The sequence below is a fragment of the Phacochoerus africanus genome, chromosome 7, assembly GCF_016906955.1.
Source record: "Phacochoerus africanus isolate WHEZ1 chromosome 7, ROS_Pafr_v1, whole genome shotgun sequence".
NCBI lineage: Eukaryota > Metazoa > Chordata > Mammalia > Artiodactyla > Suidae > Phacochoerus > Phacochoerus africanus.
In genome coordinates, this window is record NC_062550.1 from 42,021,565 (window position 1) to 42,042,246 (window position 20,682).

General features: G+C 35.2%; 1 protein-coding gene across 2 annotated transcripts in view; it reads right to left on the bottom strand.

The window, feature by feature from the left end:
- The window catches only part of KCNC2 (potassium voltage-gated channel subfamily C member 2), a 197,000-nt gene that overhangs the window by 20,557 nt on the left and 155,761 nt on the right, over positions 1-20,682 (bottom strand). The window lies entirely within an intron of this gene.

Genomic DNA, 20,682 nt, shown 5'->3' on the forward strand with positions numbered 1-20,682 from the left:
CGACAGGAACTCCCTATTTTGTTATTTTTTAATGGCTGAGTAGTATTATTGGACGGAACTAGAGACTCTCATACTAAGTGAAGTAAGTCAAAAAGAGAAGTACAAATACCATATGATATCACTTATATCTGGAATCTAACATATGGCACAAAGGAACCTTTCCACAGAAAATAAACTCATGGACTTGGAGAATAGACTTGTGGTTGCTAAGGGGGAGGGGAAGGGAGTGGGATGGATTGGGAATTTGGGGTTAACAGATGCAAACTACTGCCTTGTAATGGATAAGCAATGAGTTCCTGCTGGATAGCACTGGGAACACTATCTAGTCACTTATGATGGAGCATGATAATGTGAGAAAAAAGAATGTACATATGTATGTGTGACTGGGTCACCTTGCTGTACAGTAGAAAATTGACAGAACATTGTAAAACAGCTATAATGGAAAAAGTAAAAATAAAAATTAAAAAAAAGAAATAAAGATATGAGAAAAGAAAGGACTTCAATGATGAAGTGTCAGAGCTCAAAGTGCCTCCTAATCAAAAATTCACCCACTTTTAGAAATTTACTCTGGTGAAATATGTATAAAAAAGTACAAGGATACATGTAGAAGGATCTGCACTTAAGCATTATTTGTACCAAAAATAGGCAGAAAAAAAGTAAATATCCATACGTCAATGGTATGACCAAAAAGCCACATCACAAAGAACGATGTAGCTCAATGTGTGTAGACAAGGAATGATCTCCAGTGAAACATCTTAGATAACAACCTGGCTCATAGTAAACACTATGTGCCAGATTACATGCCAGATTCTATCCTAAATGGCAGTAGCATAACAATATATAGAGTCTAATCCCATTTCTTTATGTATAGCTAGTGTATGCAAATAAGTAGAAACACTATTCTCAGCAGTGATTGTGCCTGGGTTTAAGAGTGGCATTGGGTGAGTGTGTTGCTAATGGAGAATCAAAACCAATTTTATACGTCTGAGCAGTTTAAATTTTTCAAAAAAATTTAATCATGTACAGTTTAATTGTAAAATAAATTTTAAAGAAAATAATGACCAAGAGTATTAAACCTAGATCTTCATTCTCAATGGCCATTAAACTGATTTTATTTTTCTATAGAAATTATATATATTGGCAGTTTGCAATTTTCTTTTCTTCTGCACCTAAAACTCAACAGATGCTCTTAATTAGGTATGTATTCAAGCCCTATACACTAGTTTTGCCATAATTAACAAGTGTGTGATGTTGGTTACAGAACTGTGGTCTCGAGAGAGAGAAAATTCTCTTTCATTAGTAAGTCTATCCTCAAGGGCCAACAAAACAGGGAAAACTAGAGCCCAGTGGTGGCTGGTTCCATGCAGAGTTGACAATTACCTTGGTTTCCTCTAAAGCTGGTAAAGTCAATTTCTCTTCATCCAAGTTTTACCATGTAAAAGCAGTTCTACAAACATTACTTCATTTATGGTATTGAATTAGATTGAAGAAATCTGATCTTTCCTTAATGGGAATATAATATACATACATGATTACTAAATTCAGAAATCAGTGATGAAAATTAAGCTACAGGTAACTATATGATCATGTGTGTGTTTATAACATGTTTTCTATATCTGCATATAAAATGTGGTATATGTATGGATAAATATGTATGATATAGAGTAGATATGGATTAAATATAGATATGAATATATTATATAGATAGGCATATAAACAGACATATATAGAAATAGACAAAAACCTCTAAAGGTATAAAATGGAAGATTTTGATTCCTTAAATCAAGAAAAGATACACAAGTATTATTTTTGGCCACTGAGACTTATGTGGCCCCTAAGAAGTATCTTCTGCCATGTTTTGTGGTACATTTACCCAATTATATACACCATTCTCTCTACATTTTTTTCTATGCCACAGACTGACTTCATTGAAATTTTAGTTGTTTGTGTACAGTCAAGGGCTATCCACTCACACCCATGTATAATTTTCTAGGATACAGACAAGAGAGGTCTTGCTGTAATGGCATAATTAGTATTATCATAATGGATTATGGTATTCAAAGTTAGGGAACTAGAATGAAAAGTTATCAAGTATGAATCTACTACTATTTTATTTCTCTAAGTCTCAGACAAAATTTAAAGTTTTGCATAATTAACATATTTCATGAAAATAATTTTTAAAATTGTTTTATTAGATGAAAGAAAAATTCTACCCCTTTCAGTCATAAGAATAACAGATTATATGCAGTCATTTCACAAAATAAACATGAATTATAATTCCTAAATTCAAATTATTGAAATCTCTCCCCACATTTTCTATCTTTAGCATATATTAATTTGTCTTAAATTTATTTTTTAAAGGATTCAGTTTGTCTTGGAATGATACAATATATATCACCATGATCTAGGATTACCTAGTGGGTCATATTTTAAGCCCTATATACCATGAACCTCAGGATATCTTTCTTTAAGATAATAATTACTTTCCAACATGAATTAAGAATCCTTGATTTTACTTAGTTGAAAATGAGGAAGGTTAAAGGAGGATTAGTTGAATTTGAAGGGAGGTGACTAGCTCAAAAAAAACCTGCCAAAAATTCACTGACTGATAAATCTGTTTCTTCCAATACTACGGCACTGAGGTTAAAATGCACTCCACCCAGTGACATGTATCTGCCTACCCTGTAGTGCCAGCTCTGCTTTACCCCACAAGGTGTCCCATGCTTCAGTCTCAAATATTATTTTTCTTCTTTTTCATATCTACTTGTTCAGTAGTCTTTTCTAAAAGAAGACATATGCCCAGGAGCGGAGTCCTGAGAGTCTTCGAAGTGTGGCCATAGCTCCAGTGGAGCTGGCCCTTCCCAGGCACATTTACAAACTTGTTAGGACTTTAGTATTCCCTCCTCCTCAAGATCATGTTGTTCAGTGGCTATCTGCCCTTCCTTGTACTAAGCTGGTCAGGTCCCTTCAGATCACTCTAGCCTACCTCCGCAGGTAACCGCCTTATGTGGAGAGGACAATAGCATGTCAGTGCCTCTTCTGCCTGAAGGTCTTGGCACTCCTGCAAATAGTTGCAAATTCTCCACAGAGGTCAGAGGCAAATTCCTATATTCCACAAAGCAAAAGCCCACATGTAACTTGTAATTTCATTATAAGAAGCAAAAAAGCCATGTTTAAAATCAGGAGGGGATCAATTGGCTGTGTAATTGGAAGCCAGTAGGGTCGACCTTAATGTTGCTAGCCTCAATAATTTAACTATAACAACAGCTATCAAAGTGTGGCCTGGGGACTTCTAGTGGTCCTCAGAATTTTGCTTGGGTCTATAAAATTAAAATCAACTATGTAATAATATAATGCCTTTTTCATTGCCATTGTCTCACCAGTTTTCCAGAGGTGACATTTCACCAGATTGAATGCACAAGGAGAATCCAGCTGTCATCTATTAAGCAAGACATAAAAGAGATTTGCAAAAATGTGAAACAGTGCCATTCTCCTCACTTTATTTTTTTTTCCTTTTATAAATATTATTTCTTTTTAATTTTATTTTTTGGAGTTCCCGTTGTGGCTCAGTGGTTAACGAATCCAACTAGGAACCATGAGGTTGCAGGTTTGAACACTGGCTCGCTCAGTGGGTTGAGGATCCGGCATTGCCGTGGGCTGTGGTGTAGGTCACAGATGTGGCTCGGACCTGGCGTTGCTGTGGTTCTGGCATAGGCCAGAGGCTACAGCTCGGATTAGACCCCTAGCCTGGGAACCTTCATATGCCACAGGTGTGACTCTAGAAAAGACAAAAAAAAAATTATTAAAATACATTTTTTCATATCACTTGATTATATCCTAATCCAATATACTAGATTTTATATATATAATCTAATATATTATATTAGAAGGGCCAGTATAATATATATATTAGCCCTTCTGTATATATAGCTAATAGGACCCATTAGTGACTATACAAAATCATAAGGTCTCCAAGGTGATTTTCAATACAATGAGCTGCTTTAGTAGATTATAAAATAATTAAATAAAAACATGCATTTATTATGCTAATGACTTTTAAACTTTCCTGAATGAGGTGAGCGCTAACTGAAGGAATTCTCAGTATTCATGGAAATCTGGAATACTCAGAAACATTTTCATCCACTGATTAAATATTGGAATCTCTGGAAATTTGGTAATCTCAACTATTTTCCCAATTCAAACTGCCATCAATGCATGAAATGTCAATCCTTAGCTAATACCCTTTCCATGTATTTTATAATCATAATTCTCCAAATCCATACAGTTCTACAGTCTCAATTCAATAACAAATAATATGAAGGCAATTAAAATAATGGCTCTGTTCAGAGAAACAGAAAGAATAGAGTACATTTGTGTGTGTGTGTGTATACATACACACACACACACACACACAGATTTATTACAACAGATTGGCTCACAAGATTACAGAGTTTAAGAAGGCAAAGCTGAGGGTTTAGGAAAGCAGTGGTGCAGTCCCTAGGCAAGCTTGATGACCTCAGAACCAGGGTAGCCAATGATGTAAGCCCCGACTGGGTCTTATGGCCCAGAAAGCAGGAGTGCCAATGTTCCAGGGCAGGAGAGGATAAAGCAGAGAGAGCTAATTCACCTTTCTGCTCTATTTGCCCTCAACAGATGGATGATGCCCACCTACATTAGTAAGGGGATCTTCTTTACTCAGCGGACTGACCCAAACTCTAATCTCTTCCAGAAACCCTCAGAGACACATCCAGAAATAAGGTCTGAACAGCAATCGGGGTATCCCTTAGTCAAATTAACCATCACAATGACTGTCAAACATTTTATTATTGAAGGTTTTCAAAACTACTTCAAACTCTACTTGCCTAAAATACTGCTCAAATCTGATCTTCCTATTTCATTATGTTTTCTGTTATTTTGAACCATCATTTATCCAGTAACCAGCTTGGTACCTAGATTCATTATTTAGCTACCCAACACATTCAGCTGTTGAATCACTAAATAATGAAGACTCTTAGACCTGAAATATCTCCAGTATTATTCTCCTTTGTCTCTATTCCCAGGGCCAGCGGCTTAGCTTTTAGTTTGCCTTTAATTAGCTTGTCCCGGATTACTAGGAATAAGCACTCCTTTAAGAGAACAAATGTGATTATGTTACTCATCTGCTTAAAACAGTTTAATGGCTCCCAATTACAAGTTAACACATGATGTTCTTCAATATGTCATTCAAGAAGTTTCCTTATGTGGACCTTCCATGCCTTTCTATTGTGAATATCACCATCTGCTCTGACGGACGGGGTACTCTAATCTGCACGCCTTTGTACAGGCAATTCTTCTACCTGCAATACAACTCTTTGTGTTGTACGACTGGTAGAGAACTATTTAATCTTCAAGACTCAACTCAGAAATCACTGAAATCCCTGAAATCTGGGGCAAAATTAAGCACTTTCTTGTAAGTTTCCTATTCATATCTCTACTATAGCACTTACCTCATTGCTGTAATATTTTATTGCGCTCCTTTGATAGAATGCAAGCTTGTGATAGCAGGAATTTTCATTCTTATTTTATGTCAGTGGTACTGAGTTTGTGCTTAATAAATATTGACAAGAAAAGAAACAGCCAAGACTATGGCCACACCAAACATAGGTTTTAACTAAATTTTGGTTCACTTATTTACACCCAACAACTTCCCCCAAATGGAGTTTTTAAGAAGGCTTATGAAAACATAAACATAGAAATAGCAAAAAGACAAAAAAAAAAAAAGGAGTTCCCGTCGTGGCACAGTGGTTAACGAATCTGACTAGGAACCATGAGGTTGCGGGTTCGGTCCCTGCTCTTGCTCAGTGGGTTAACGATCCGGCGTTGCCGTGAGCTGTGGTGTAGGTTGCAGACGCGGCTCAGATCCTGCGTTGCTGCGGCTCTTGGCTCTGGCGTAGGCGAGTGGCTACAGCTCCGATTGGACCCCTAGCCTGGGAACCTCCATATGCCGCTGGAGCGGCCCAAAGAAATAGCAAAAAGACAAACAAACAAACAAACAAAACATAAACATAATAGACTAGGAAGAAAAGTACAAACTAAGACTACTAAGGGAACACACTGTTAGTTTGAGTGACAAGAGCAGGGCAATGTCAGAGATGAAGAAGAAAGAGGGTGCTTCAAGGATGAGGGATTAACAATGTCAATTTCCAGAACACTATAAATCAACTATAATGGAAAAAATAATAATCATGAAAAAAAATTTTTAAAAATGTCAATTTCTGCAGAGTTCAAAGATGATAAAAATGGAGAAAGGCCTTTTATATGAGGTAATTAGGCCAAGATCAGTTTTCTTTGATTAAGATGTTTAGTAAAGAAATAGCAGAGAGTCCAGATTTCATGGGATTAACAAACTGATGGGCACTAAGAGTAAGAGTGGCAAACACACACACACACACACACACACATTACTGCATTCACAAGGGTAACCCAGTTTTGCTCATAGAGATCATTACAACTTTTAAGGGTTTTAGAGCCACCATAAGAATAAACAAAATGTGCTTATTCTATTCAGCTAAGACAGCACCAGACGATAGTTTTGAAATTGTGAAAATAAGAGCTGAGTAATGAAAACTAGTATAAAATATTCCTGAATACTACTACAAAAATTGTCTACATACAGACATTTTCTATCTATAACCCATCAACCAACCATGGCAACTACTGATCATTTTGTACTGTTTTTACTAATTCTACCCTTCAAATCTAATTCATTATCCACTGTCCTCAGAGGCATCAGGAAACTAAGAAATCAAGACCACACTGCCAATGACAGTTTATGGGATTAATAAGTGATAATTTCCTAAAAAAAAATCTGGGAATAATTTTAAGATGTCAAGAGCAATACTGCCTTTGTCATTTAAAAAGTAGCAGCTAAAAATAATAAAATAAAATCTAAAACCAAGAGCAATAATAATACCAATAGGTAAAATTGAATGAGGGCACTTATCCTAAAAAATTATTGACATCTTTTTTAATCCTGCAAACATATTACACAGTAGATTTCATTGTCCCATTTTAAAGAAATGTAAACTGAGGTTTAAAGACTAAGGTCAAATCTCCACATTTTGTAACATATTATTTCTAGGAATTGATCTTTATAAAAAAGCAAGAATCTTCAACTTTATTAACCACAAATATTTAGAAAAAATATTACAATAAATAGAATTGTATACACATATATTCATGCAAATGCTCATGCACACACATATGCTAAATTTTGGTCATCAATAGTGCAAAAGCAACAAAGCCAGGAAAATGAAATTCCTAAGCTTCATTCCTGGTTTGTCTTATGGACTTTTGTATATAGGACTTTTACATGTCCTTATGAAATAAATACATGGTATAAAAACCAAATGCTGATTCTACATAGCAAAAATAACAAAGTTAATTGGTATCAGGCTAGAAAGCAATTGTATGTTCATTATTTAGATAAAGTTAACTGTACACTTTGCTCCCGAAGCATCTAAAAAGGCTGAATTTTGCATGACTAGAGAAGTATGAGCTGGGTTCTTCTCCTCCTATACCTACATTTAAAAAATCTATTTTCTAGCTAGAGAAAGAAATGGTTGTTTTCACTGATTATTGAGCTCATTTCAGAGCTTTCAAAGCAAGGGTTCCAAGCCTTGCCCTTGATATAGAGACAGCAAGAAGGGAAGCTTCTGAATATTTAATAGAACTGGAAAATCTTACAGTTAAAATTCTCTTGAGCTTGCACAATGCTGATTTAGAAAGAAAACTGAAGTGTCTCTTTTCCACATTGTAGAGTCTTTAAAAAGCTGTAAGCTCACTCACAGCTTGAACTGGTTTCATTCTTTAAAGGCAAAACTTTTATTTTAAAACACATGGTGAAAGTTCTTAGGTAATCAGGAAAAGATAACTGTGACCTGTGTTTTAGGGTTCCATTAACAATCCATATTTTTTTATCACCTTATTTCTTCTTTTCAGAACTTCAACAACTTGGCAATAGTCAGAATTTTATCTAGGTTTTATTTTATTTATTTATTCATTTATTTTTAAATCCAGGACACATTTTACAAATACTATGCAAGTCAGCCATCTAACACCATTTAAGAGTTTTTGCATATCCAAAATGCTTTACTGATTTTGATTTTACAAATGTAAAAATTTCAAAACAAGGTAATCTTTTTTATTTTATCATATTTGTTTATCATTTATTTATATATATATTTTCTACTGTACATCATGGTGACCCACTTACACATACATGTATACATTCTTTTTTCTCACATTAAGTGTTCCATCATAAGCGACTAGACAGAGTTCCCAGTGCTACACAGCAGGATCCATTTGCTAATCCATCCCAAAGGCTACATTCTGCATCTATTTACCCCAAGCTCCCAGTCCCTCCTACTCCCTCCCCTTCCCCCTTGGCAACCACAAGTCTATTCTCCAAGTCTATGATTTTCTTTTCTGTGGAAAGGTTCCTTTGTGCCATACATTAGATTCAAGATATAAGTGATATCATATGGTATTTGTCTTTCTCTTTCTGACTTACCTCACTCAGTATGAGAGTCTCTAGTTCCATCCAGGTTGCTGCAAATGGCATTATTTTGTTCATTTTATGGCTGAGTAGTATTCCATTGAGTATATATACCACATCTTCCTAATCCGATCATCTATCAATGGACATTTGGGTTGATTCCATGTCTTGGCTATTGTGAATAGTGCTGCAATGAACACATTGGTGCATGCATCTTTTTTTTAATTTTTTATTTATTTATTTTTTTATTTTCCCACTGTACAGCATGCATCTTTTTTAAGTAGAGTTTTGCATCAACATTACAAATGTTTTCTCAGGTCAGTCTCCCAAAGCAACAGAAATAAAAGCAAAAATAAACCAATGGGATGTAATCAAACTGACAAGCTTTTGCACAGCAAAGGAAACCAAAAAGAAAACAAAAGACAGCTTACAGAATGGGAGAAAATAGTTTCAAATGATGCAACGGACAAGGGTTTAACTTCTAAAATATACAAACAATGTATACAACTCAAGAGCAAAAAAGCCAACAACCCAATGGAAAAATGGGCAAGAGACCTGAATAGACATTTCTCCAAGGGATATACAGATGGCCAACAAACACTTGAAACAATGCTCAACATCCCTGATTATTAGAGAAATGCAAATTAAAACTACCATGAGATACCACCTCACACCAGTCAGAATGGCCATCATTAATAAATCCACAAATAACAAATGCTGGAGGGGGTGTGGAGAAAAGGGAACCCTCCTGCACTGTTGGTGGGAATGCAAGCTGGTACAACCACTATGGAGAAAAGTATGAAGGTAACTTAGAAAACTATACAAAGAACTACCATATAACCCAGCAATCCCACTTTTGGGCATATATCCGGACAAAACTCTACTTAAAAAAAGACAAGGTGGAGTTCTCGTCGTGGTGCAATAGAAACTAATCTGACTAGGAACTGTGAGGTTGTGGGTTTGATCCCTGGCCTTGCTCAGTGGGTTGAGGATCTGGCATTGCCATGAACTCTGGTGTAGGTCACAGACGCGGCTCAGATCTGACATTGCTGTGGCTCTGGTGTAGGCCGGCGGCTACAGCTCCAATTAGACCCCTAGCCTGGGAACCTCCATATGCCATGGAAACGGCCCTAAAAAAACAAACAAAAAAAAGACAAGGTAATCTTTTGAAAGAACCAAGACTGGAGAAGAAATCCCCATACCTAGAAGTCCTTCTTAAATGTAATTTTTCCTGGTCTTTTATTAATGATTATATTATGTAATTAATGATCTAAAATTTTATTTCTTCTCTGTCCTGCAATTGACTGGTTTTTCAAGAGTCTAATTCAATTCAATAAATATTTCCTGTTCAAATATTAAGTTTGAAGGCTCTCTGCCCTGAGATCTGGAGAAACCAAGACAAGTTCTCATGCACAAGGATCATGTAATCTATCTGGAGGGAAAGATATAAATAAACAAATGCTTCATATAAAGGTAAAAATAGCTCATTCAAAAGAAAGAGAAAAAAATGGTTAAAAGTCAGCTGTTGACACACCTCAGTCTACCTTCCATTCATATTCCTCCAATTAGAGTAGCTGGCTCTTGCAGAAGTTAGCAGTTGCAAGTCAGTGGCCAATTCCACAGGATATTTTCTGTTCTCACTCTCAAAAGCAGTAAACACTAAAAGTCCTCTCCGTTTATGATACTCTCGCTAAATGACTTCTAGGATACCATGTTCTTCTGATTTTCTCCCCACTTCTCTGAACAATACTTTTCAGTTTTCTTTTCCAGACCTTCTCTTCCACCTGATCACTAAATGATGGAACAACATACAACTTGGCTCCAGGTCTTTTTGCTATGTCTAGGTGACATGATATTAAACATATATCCATTTGCTTCTGATTCTAAATTTATATCCCTAGGCTTGACTTTGCTGAGCTCTAAACTGTTTTCTTGCTCAATTGCTTTCTTGATATTGTCATTGAACATGATGCCAAGTAAGTTTACCAAAATTTTAAATTTCTTTCTCCTCAGATCTGTTCTTTCCCTTATCCTCTTTATCTTAGTAAATGGAACACTGTTACTCATGTCAAAACTGAGAGATCATCTCCTTATTTCTCACTTCAGGGTCTAATTCGCGAACTCACTGGAATCCAAGTTACAATCATCTCTTTGAGAAATCACCATAGTCTTCAAATGAATCTCCTTGCTCCCATGCTGGCAGACATGGGAGTTGTTGTTGTAGTTATCTACTGCTATTACCCCAAAACTTAGCAATTTAAAACAACAGGTGTTTAGTATCCCAATTGTATATTGGTCAGGATGAGTCTTGGGTGGCTCCTGGCTTAGGGCCTCTCCTTAGGTTGCAGTCAAGATTTCAGCTAGCAGCTATGGTCACCTGAGGTTTAACTGAGGCTGAAAGATAGGTTTCTAAGGTAGCACATTCATAGTCTGTTGGCAGGAGACCTCAATTCACTACTGTCTATTGAGAGAAGGACTCAGTTTCCTATCTCATGAGCCTTTCCATGGGGCTCCTTGAGTGTCTTCACAACATCACAACATATCAGCTGCCAACACCACAGTGAGGAAGCCAAGAGAGAGAAAGAAAAAAAAAGAAAATGTGATGTCTTTTATGACCTAGTCTCGGAAGTTACTTTATGTACTATCACTTTCTCCACATTCTACTTGTTAGAAACAAATCACTAAATCCAGCCCACATTCAAAATGGAGAAATCAAACACCCACTTTTTGAAGGGAGAAATATATAGAATTAGGGGGATATTTTAAAACCAATACAGCCTTCCTTTGTCCAGAGTACAGGACCTTATGTAAAACAACTCTAAAACCGTTGTAAGATATAGAAAGTGGAATTGAAGGATTCAGAATATGATTAATTCGAGAATTGTAAGTCTGTGCAGATTTGATGAAGAGAATAGCATTTACTAAAAGAAATCTAGGTGGAAAGGTCTAGTGTTAACAAGAAAAATTGGAAGAGATTCAAAAATTCTGTAGGCAATTTCAATGAAAAGGGATGGCCTAAATGCATAAACTACAGGGACACACTTTATTTCAAATGAGGATGCTTCGGAACAGTGGTATGAACTTGGCAATGGAGAGGACAGTGAAAAGTACTTTTTTTCAAGGAATGGCAAGAGGAGGCACTGCTAATTAAAAGCAATCTCAGGAAAAGTTAGGTTTCACTTAGGCAAGGAGGTCAAAGAATGGCAGGAGAGTGAACTATAATCTGGATTTATTAGTCTGGTCAAGATGTTATAATAGAATACCACAGGCTAGATGATTTAAACAAAACAATAGAAATTCATCTCTGCAGTTCTGAAGCTAGAAATCTAAGATTAAAGCAGGCTGTTTCTGGTAAGACATCTCTTCCTGGCTTGCAGATGGCTACCTTCTCCCCATGTCCTCACGTGGTCTTTCTTTGTGTGTGCTCATTCCTGGTATCACTTCCTCTTATAATAAGATATCAGTCTTACTGGACTAGGGCCCTACAGGGCCTCATTTAATGTTAATTACTTCCTTAAAGGCCCCGTCTCCAAATATAGTCACACTGGCAGTTGAGGGTTCAATATCTGAATGTGCTGGGTGGGGGGAAAACACAATTCAGTCTATAATACTGAATTAATTAATTCATAGTCAAAATGGACCAGGGGTTTCATGGGACCTGGTGGAAGAAGAGAAGAGCATCATGATCCAGGTTGCTGTAGGCACAGGAAGTAGTCAGAATAGGTATTAAGAGTATGGGGAAGATCAGAAAAGAAGGACACAGAGTCAGTTTCAGGAGTGGGGATAGCTGAGCAATAGTAAAGTACTGGTCTCCAAGCAAGAAAAAAAATTGCAGGCCATGCAATGAGATGGAGGAAACTGAGTGATATTATGAGAAGTTGGAAATCAGAAGTCATTAAAATTCAATTTATACATTAGAAGCTTGGCTTGAACTGGTGCCAAATTATTAGCATTCCTAGAACATCCACATGCATTGTCAGATCCTGAAATTGCAATTATTCCACAGATATTCAACACCTAGAATGAAAGAAGGAGGACAGTGATAGGAGTGTGTTAGCAACAGGCCGAGGGTGGAAGTGGGAGCAGAGCTGAAAAAGCAGTAAGTTGTTATTTCTTGAACTAATTCACCTTCAATCAATAAACAATCATTGACAATGCTGGTGGTAAACTCAATAACATATTTGAGATCCTTAAGGTTATGTTTATATATTTTGGCAGCAAACCATGCATATGGAGCAGAGACAGAAAGAGTCTTTTCAATAAGTGATGACAAACATGTTTAGGCAGATGAGACGCTGATGAGAAAAATAAGATGCAGAGGCAAGACTGGTCAAGTGTGCCTACACTTCCTTAGCTCACCAATGTATTAATTTTCACAATCAATTATAATTTTTCCCAAAAATGATTCACAATAATTTCAATGAATTTTGAAACTTTACAGCAAAAAAATTACATAATTTTCACTTTCTTGGTGTTACAAAAATGATTTCCTAACTATAAATGCCGAACATGGGAATACAATAAAAAAATTTCCCATCATGTCTGAAACTTTTTATTAAGTTGTTAAAACTCGATTGATTCCAAGATCAAACATTGATGCGTCTGCCACTTAATTTCTATTAAATTCTATTTTGAAATAACTGTTCATTAGTTCCTTTGTTCCTTCATTCCATTACCACACTACTCTAAGGCACTAGAAAATACAATCTCTCTTCTTAGATTCTTAAAGAATCTAAAGTCAAAAAAGCCACACTGGATAAATAATATCACCTCCCTGTAACACCTTTTATCTTTCACTATGCTGCTCCATGTTACGGCTGTGACTTTAAGGAATCTCAGAGTTCCCATTGTGTCTCAGTGGTAACAATCCCTGGCCTCATTCACTGGGTTAAAGATCTGGGGTTGCTGTGAGCCATGGTGTAAGTAGCAGACACAGCTCAGATCCTGTGTTGCTGTGGCATAGGCCAGCAGCTGCAGCTCTTATTTGACCCCTAGCTTGGAACTTCCAAATGCCACACATGAGGCCCTAAAAAGCAAATAAAAGAAAGAAAGAAAGAAAGAAAGAAAGAAAGAAAGAAAGAAAGAAAGAAAGAAAGAAAGAAAGAAAGAAAGAAAGAAAGAAAGAAAGAAAAAAGAAAAGAAAGTTTCTCAATTTTTCTTGAAATAATTATAAATTTTCATTTCCTGAAAAAAGCTTTAGTACACTAAATTCCTCTGACCAAGATGTATATTGTTTTGTATAATTATATTAGGAAGGCTGGATAACTATTTGTCTAAATTATATGCGTTATTGAGAAGATAAAGTGATGACATCTGATTATTTTTTGACATTGTTATTAGGAGACAGGTTAGACTTTCTTCCAATTGAATTTTTGTTCTCTGTTGTTAGCAGTGGCAGTTGTTTTTGACAAGATAAATGCTTTCAAAAGTGGATTTTCAAATGACAATAGAAATTATGTTAAAAAAATGTAATTTCCAAGTTTATTTCTTGTGACAAGGTTTAGAGTCTTTTAACTTTGAATTCAACTTTTAACTTTGAATTTATCAGAAAATGTTCTTTTTTTTAAAAAAAATTGAATTTTCAGGCTTGAATTTTGCAGACTTAACCCTCCACTAAAATATACCATTTACAATTTTTAATCCAGGCAAAATGTTTTGGTATGCGATATTTTGAATGTGAGTGTATACATACCACTATATATACATATATATATGTGTGGCATACGACTATATATACACACATTGGTGGCACGTATGTGTGGCACCAACAAATATCATACAAAAGTTATATAAAACTTATGAAATTGTGTGTATATTTCCCCAAATGACATAGGCAACTAGAAAGGTAGAAAAGAGAAATTAGTATCAGCGAATTTCTTTACTATTTGAACATCTAATAATCTTTATTCATTAATTTAATTTTCTTACTAGCCAATGTTTATATTACAAAAACAAAACACAAAATTAAGTATAATTATTAGTACTTGGAAAGTAGATTTCAGCAGTAATGAAAGCCTGAATCACTGAGAGTCAGTGAATTCTAGTGGGGAAACAAACAGTTAAACAGAACAATTTTTGGCTGTTTTTTCAAAAGACCCCAACAGCACTGCAAACCTAAATCATTCAGTGTATTGGTGAGCCTCAGGTGAAGTCCTAGTTTGATTTAACATTATAGAAAGGGATAATCATGTGATTTTACTGAGATTTAATTATTTATAAGAATCATAAACATGATAATTACAACATTAGAAATATGTGTGGTATTGCCAGTTATTAGCATTCTTTAAATTTTTAATTTTTTAAATGCATAAAGATAGCATTTGGTATGATCAGGCTTCCCATGACTTTCTTAAGTAAAACTACATTTATGTTTTCAATTTGTTACAAATCCCATTTGTACAAATTTTTAAAAATGTGAGATGTATTATCAAAATCTTGAAGCACTTATACCAAATATCTGTCTAATAAAAATAAGATATTCTTTTATAGAAATATAAGAATAATTCAGGGATACCTAACTTTATGATAATAATACCTTCTTTTCAGCCTTCATAATTTTTTGATTTCTTTACCATTTATTTGGCACTATTTTTTATGGTTAGCCAATGGTTAAAGGTCACAATAAAATTTATTGTTTGCCTTTAGTTACATTACAAATTTTGATTTTTTTTATATAATGTCTAACATAGTAAAGATTAATATTTTCCTAAGACAAAGCTTAAACTATAATGTGTTGTTCATACCACTGGAAGAAACAGTTTTTTTTTTTTTTCAGCAGAACAAGATCACTTACAATTTGAATTATACAAAAGTCACAACCTATGTCACAAATTGGACTTTCCTAGATAATTTAAGCAGTTAGGCTGTAACTGCTGCTCAGTTGAAATAATTCATTTGCATATGAAAGTGAAAGATCTGGATAATAATGAAATCAAACAACTCACTTAAATTCAATTAAAGTTACTGAAATAAATAGCACTCTATTACTTTTGGAATGATGTAATGACATGGACCTGATTTTGGCCATGTGTTCCTTCTCTTTAAGTAGCCGTTCATCATTTAATAAATGAAAATAAAATATTGATTTCAATAAATCCAACATATTTGAGCCTGGAATTAACCTATGTATTCTTGTTTTTATTAGTTAACTGCAAATAAATATTTTCAAATTTAGCAGGATGTAGTTTAAAAATGTTACTGTTAACTTAAGTAGAACTTTAAAAGCACTTTTGTCTAACCTCTTTAATTTGTGGATGACAAAAAAACCTAAGAATTTAGGTCGCATGTCTAAAGTCACCTATATAGTTTGTGGCAATATCTCTAACCCACCATGGTATTTACATACAGTTATTTATTTAACTTTACACACAAGTAAACAGATAAATTACAAAACATTGTAGTATATTATGTTCTGTTTGAGAAATTCATTATATGTGCATTTAACCAACACTTATAGAACATCTACAATAGGCAAGACCCATGATAGATCAGCTAACATGAGAGAGATAACCAGAGTTCTACAGGAAAGGGGAGACAGAGAAAATGAATTCCTCCTGGGGGAATATGGAAAGGTTTCACTGCAGAGATGATGCTGGACTCCATGTATTTTTTTTTTGTCTTTTTGTTTTTTTAGGGCTGCACCTGCTGCATATGAAGGTTCCCAGGCTAGGGGTCGAATCAGAGTTGTAGCCGCTGGCCTAGGCCCCAGCCACAGCAATGCCAGGTCCAAGCCACGTCTGTGACCTATACCTCAGCTCATGGCAATGCTGGATCCTCAACCCACTGAGCAAGGCCAGGGTTCGAACCCACAACCTCATGGTTTCTAGTCAGATTTGTTTCCACTGTGCCAGGACGGGAATTCCCACCTACTCTTTTTAAAAGCTCTTCCATGACTAGTTGTGTTAGAAGAATCACATAACAAATCCATTACAGTAAATCCCAATCTTTAACTACCTGCTCTCAGTATATAAAGAACCGAAAAGTCATCAATATAAAGAATACTGCAACAGCACTATCTCTGGAACTCCCTGTGACAGTGATTAGCAACCCCTTTCCTGGGTTACCATAATATTCTATCAGTCAATATCACTCGCATTCTCCCTGTTCTTCCAGTCTTTTACAGACTATGACTATAAACTCTTTTGGAGCAAAGAAAATCATTAATTCTTATTCTCAGTCTTACGCACTTAGAGAGCCCCTCCCCCCATAAGATTTCTGTTGAGCTAAATTAAAATGGATCTAATGGAATAATCATGGCATTTACCTCTTAAACAAAGAAGCTGGAAAATGACTTCCTGGGGAAGGGGAAAAAAAGGCACAGTGTTTTAAAAGACTCTAGTAAGTCTGAGGCAGATTTTAGCCAATTATGCCTACTTGGAAGGGAAAACCATGGTATAGGAAGTGGGGGCATGTTATTTGTGAAATAAATGATGGATGATGAATTGGATCTAAACTGGGAATGGTCTCAGATGCCACAAAAAACACTGTACTTTCCTGTTCACCACAGGTGACCAAGGAATGTACAGTGGTGACATAATCAATCTTTGTGTTTCTTTACGGATTTTAATTAATGAGAAGGAAAGACTTTGGGGAGAAAATACTAAATAAGGTATACACCAATCAGCTAAGCTAGAGAAAATGAGGTTAAAGTCGTGGCATCAGTCATCAGATGGAGAAAGGAAACAGGTTCAAGCTACAGTTATAAGGTAAAACAGACAAAATGCATGGATATATTTTGTTAGGAATTATTTAATGAAGCTAATAACTTATAGAAGGTAAAAGTTAGAAATGACAAAGGATGAGGTTATAAAGACTAAGTAAGATTTACTCCTGTGGAAATTATCTACTTATGAAAAGAGTGTATCTGTACTGATGCTTAACTTCCAAAAAGCCAAAGAAGGAAAGAAATTTGAGGAGTAGAGTATGATGAACAATTATAAATAGCAGAGAGAAATAAAAAAGAACTGAAAATGGGTGTTTAGATTGAATAATGGGAAAAAAATCAATGGCCAGAATGAGAATCTCTTCAAAGGAGTATTGAGCCTAGAATCAACCTAGGTGTAGGAATGACTGGAGTAGAGGAAAGAAGGGCTAACTGTTCTTCATAAAACTCACCAAAACATGAAGGCAAAATCTTGAAGGGGGAGGAACAGTTAAGGGAAGGTCTGTAGGTATTTGCTAGGTTTTTGTTCTTCTTTTAGGAGATATTTTGAGTATGTTCATAGGCAGAAAGAAAGAAATCAGTGGAAAGGAAGAGACTGAATATATAGGAATTAGCACACTTTGCTCTGAAAATAGCTTCAAGAATTAAAATTAAAGAACCGCTGAAACATCAAAGAACTAAAAATAGCTTCAATTCTATATAATCTAAAAATCAAAATAATTTTCATATCAGGTTTAGAGTATTGTTTCCATTGAATGGTTCCAATGGGATGAAATTTCACTAGAAAATATGGCTGTTGCACATTGACTACTGCAGACAAATGTCTGGTTTATGGAGATCTTCAATTCCTCCTATATAAGCATAACTGTGCTTAATTCATCATTCTTTATTACCAGACACTTAAAAAAAGCAAAGAAAGTCCCTTTACTGACTATGTCAAAGAAAGGAAAGCATTCCTTTCCCTACCTTCAGCACCTGGGTAGAAGCTTCTTGCAGACATAGGGGATAAATGAAGTATCAAGCTGACGAGGAGTTACCTTCTCTATGGCTCAGTTACACTGTCTTCATCTTTCCTATTTCAGGGAGACCCAGAGAAATAAGGTTGGGCCTTAGAGGGTCAATTTTTGAGGCTTACAAGTTAACTTCAATAGCTCCAACTACACATCAAGAGAACAATAAACAAGATCTAAGTGACTCCTCTGCAACAAATTTCATGAGTGGGAGAGTTCTCTCTCTGGCTTCTTTACTCATGCATAGTAACATGGCTGTTAATGATCATTAATTAGCTAACCAATATGAGGTAACTTAAGAAAATTCACTTAATAAAAGAATATTAATAAATAATATTCTTGCTAGTATAAAAATATTTTATGATACATTTTTAGACAAAGCATAGTCACTCTTTAACTTGCAAGATATCAAAAATTGCAAGAGCAAATTCTTTCAAGTAGAATTAAATATTTTCAGAAGAAAATTACCAGTCTGATACCTACATGCCATTTCATCTCAGTCATCAAAGTGATATTCACAAATAGTAACATAAATGTGAAAATACATTTATCATACATTTAATTTATATTTGCCCTTTACCAGATTTATATGTATTAATTTAGTTTCAAAGAAAATGATTTTGTAAATAATAAATGTTGATTAAAACAGGATTTGTGGGAAATAAATGGAGAGTACAAATATTTTGAAAAACTTATTTTTAAGATGAAGTGCTAAAATATACCCATAGGACATATAAATGCAGAGGGAGAAAATTACTTATTAAAAATACAAGCTCTAAAGTTAATAGTCTATTTTACTAGCAACAGATGTATTTTTCACATTAGTTCTTATATTTATTTTGCTGGGGTTTTTTTTCTTTCCATTATGGCTGCACCCATGGCATATGGAAGTTCCTGGATCAGGTACTGAATCTAAGCCACAGCTGCTGTATCCTTTAACCCACTGCACTGGGCCTAGGATCTAACCTGCACACACACACACACACACACCCCCCGCAGTGTCCCCACCTACTGCAGTGAGACTCCTAACCCACTGTGATGCCACAGCAGAAACTCCAGCTTAGCTAAGTTTTTTATTCTCATCTTTCTTGTGGTTTTTCTGAATCTCATCACATTTTCATGGTATAATAGAAAGTAAATTTTAAAGGACCAGAGTTGAATCATATATTTACCATGTACTATCTGTATAACTCTGGGCAATTTACTTAGGCCATTCACATCCCACTTCTAGGAGAGAGATAATAAAACTCTTTATATAGTTATTATTTGATTGTGAAAATTATCTGATCCATATAAAGGGCATTATATAATGGCAGGATCTCTGCTAGCATAAGAGACATCTTGAAAGCAATCTAGGTAAATATTTGTTCTGGGCAGAGTAATTTCCAAAAAAGCTCCCATGCTTCACTAGCTCTTTACTAGTGAAGGAACTGAGAGAGGGGGTTTCCACTAATACCCCATGACGGAAGCCAATGAATTTGGCAGAGACTGCAAAATCTAAATCACAGCCCTGAACATTTATTGAGGAAGCAGTTAATAAATGTTATGTTTTATCTCCTTTTTTTTCTTTGTCTTTTTAGGACCACACCCACAGTATATGGAAGTTCCCAGGATAGGGGTCGAGTTGGAGCTGCAGCCACTGGCCTAAACACAGCCACAGCAACACGGGATCCGAGCCGCATCTGTGACCTACACCACAGCTCATGGCAACACAGGGTCCTTAACCCACTGAGCAAGGCCAGGGATCAAACCTGTGTCCTCATGGATACTAGTCAGATTTGTCTCCACTGAGCCATGATGAGAACTCCTCTTCCTCTTAGACATATCAGGTTTATGAGTAAAAAAGAGTATTCTAAAAATATTGGTAAACATTTTTTACTTTATCTTTTTCATATAAACATTTCAAAAGGAAACCCCACACATTCTTTTTTATCTTAAATGGTTAGGTTCATAACTTATTACTAGTAGGAATTAGCCCAGGTACCTTATGCATATTATATATTTTCAAAGAATTAAAAAAAAAGAACAATGTTTCCTACTAAAATTGTTCCTCACCAAATAAACCTCTTTTGTCCTTCAGCATACACTTTACAATACTCTAATTCCTCAAGAAATTATCATCATGAAAATAAATAACTCTCCATACAGAGATTTTGTTTATATAAATCTCTTTGAAATGAAAGCTCAGTAGGGGGTATTCTTTAAAATAATGCTGATTTGATATATGTAACTTTGCTGATATAGAATTAATATGTTATAGAGCTAGTGGTGGAGTTATATGCAGCTCTATTTTTCTTTTGATGCCTCTGTTACCTAATTGTTCATAGCTGTTACTGAAAATCATATAATCAAAAAAGAGCAGAATTAAAAAGACCTTGATATTTGAGAGTTCTGTGGAAAGACAAATATGATATCTAATTTGAATCAATTAAGATTTAAAATTATACTAAACACTGGTAAATAGATTCAACATA